We start from the raw sequence: 2,516 nt of genomic DNA, 5'->3' as shown, positions 1-2,516 counted from the left end.
AATACAGGGACTCAGAAGCTTAAATCAGGACGAGAATGGCTGAGGAGGCAACAGAAACTGCTGCCTCTTCCACAAAGTCAGGAAAGTTGCTGACAGTCCCAGCTGCTCGCGGTGCCCGAACAGGTGATTCTCAGGAGGTTGCCCCGAAGCTGAAGCTCATTGCAGGCACATCATATGCCCAAGCAGCTGTTCACAGCTGCCAACAGGGATGCTGACTCTGCTTCTGAGTCCCTTGCCCTGTGTGAGACCTCTGATCGGCAGATTCCAACCCAGAGCCATACACGAATGTGACACTGGGAGATGAAGCTCACGACTCCCCAGCAATGCAGTGAAAGGGACGGGGAAGATGCCCAGCTGACAATGGCAACCTGGTAAAAAAACAAAAACAAATCAGGTTGAGCCAGGTTCCTAGATCAAGGGGAGAAGTCATGCAGGGCACCTCCAAGCCCTGGGCCTCACTGTGCTGTGCATCAGGGAAGAATTCCACAGACACACGAAAACCAAGCAGATGTTACGGCTGAATAGTTCAGCCAGCTTTTACTTCCTTCTCAAATGTCAAGCTGCTTAGAAGGCTCAAATATAAACCTGACACATGCATAATTCCCACGCAGCATAGTTCGTCTTTCGGTGATGCGCTGGAGCACCTAGACTTTTCAAAGCTCAAACTCAAAAATGCAAAGTCTATGCTTTGCATAGCTTCCTCTCTCCTTTGCCTAAGTCCTCCCCAGGGCAGCCCTTGCCAGGGCCCATATCCTTCCTAGTAAATGATCACAAAAACTCACTGGCTTCTGTTCGTATTGTCACCAGAGAGCTGTGGCCTGAACCTGAGGCCCCACAGGACAATCATGCCATTTACAAGCTGTTCCTGGTGGCCAAAAAACACGACACTTATCTGACCAACATACATGGTATTGGGAGCCACTTTGTTACACTCCCAGGTGTGTAAGTGAGGAGACTGGGAGATGATGGTGAAACAGATGAAGGGGAAGTTAGCACATTTGGCTCTCTCAGGAGAGCCCGGTGGAGGAGCCAAGAGGCCCCGGGCCCAGGATTCTGTGTGTTCCTTTTGTTGACAATCCACAACAAAGTCAACTCACCGTTGCCTCCCTAACCCTCCCCAGAGCACCCTTTCCCCTGGGTGACCTTCATACCCTGAGAGCAATGCTGCAGCTCCCTCCCCACGGGACTCTACAATCTTCCTCCCTCTCCTTCCCCCTCTCTTCCCCCCCCCATTTCTCTTGTCACACATTGATCGGCCACACCTGTGTGTCATATCTATGAGAACGCGGTCATCACAGAGCAATCTCTTGATAAATATGGATTGAACCGAACTGAATTAAACTGAGGGGAAAGGGCAAATTTGCTTAAATTATTATACACCTAGCTGCTTCCAAATCAGTCTTAAGGGGACTCCAAGGAGTTCAGCTAGACTCAGCCTGGCTAGGCTGGTCTCCCGGTTCCAGCCCTGGCCCGTGGATGAAGAGCATTGACCAGCTGTAAGACTTCCTCTCCTAAGAGCACAGCAGAGCAGGATGAAGTTGGAGGCTGCAAGTCTCCTCTGTGCTGTTGACAGTCCAACCCCAGTTGTGGTTCTCCGTCCTGGTTGGGTTCCTTACAGATCAGAATCCAAGGCGAAGCTTACATGCCATACACTGGGGGGCGAGGGGGTGAAAGGGGGCTCTCCTGCAGTTAGTTGCCTGTATGAGTGGTGCCTGCCCCACTCTCATACCCCTCACTGCTAAAAAAAAAAAGTTTCTGCAGAATGCTCTAGTGTACCAGGCTCTCCAGGTGCTGCCCAAGGGTCCCAAGTTCTTTCCCTGAGACTACCTCTCAGATCTCCAACAACTAAATATAACTGTTATCTAATATAAATCTAAATATTTGAGACACATTAAACATCCCTGCGGTAGAAAACACATACCTATATCTTCATAGTACTGGTCTTGGTGGAAGTGCTTAGCATTTCCACAGAACAAACACACCGCATCTGTACCCTTCCCTTCGGCACCCTCCCAGAAAAACCAGCACCTCTCCTCCCCGCTCTGCCTTCTCCTCCTCACGTGCAGACTTCTCCTCTGCCCAGAGTAGCAGTATGTCAGCCGGATGTGTTACAGAGACTAAAATATGAATGAACCAGGAAGAACGGTACCGTAGCCCCTGATGCATGGAAAGCCGATGCAGGAGGATCACTTGAGAGTTTAAAATGGGCCTAGGCAACATAGTGAGAACCCCCTCTCTCTCCTAGTAAGACTCTCTCTCTCATATAACCATTAACAGCATTTTAGAGATCATGTAAATTCATGTGTAAATTTCCATCCCATTTTACTCGTCTTTATTTTCCACCCAAAGATAGAAAAAAAGTAGAGTTTGAAATATCTGTCCTGTAGTAAGCCTTCAGTAATGCCTACCCCATCCAAGAGATAAGGAATGCCTTGGCTTTTCTACCTAGCAGTATAAAGGCTGCTGGGATGCCCTTAGACCCTGGAACAGTTGTCACCCCCTTCATTGTACACATG

Source organism: Meriones unguiculatus, chromosome 9 (assembly GCF_030254825.1).
Source record: "Meriones unguiculatus strain TT.TT164.6M chromosome 9, Bangor_MerUng_6.1, whole genome shotgun sequence".
Lineage (NCBI taxonomy): Eukaryota > Metazoa > Chordata > Mammalia > Rodentia > Muridae > Meriones > Meriones unguiculatus.
Note: the sequence above shows the minus strand (reverse complement) of the source record.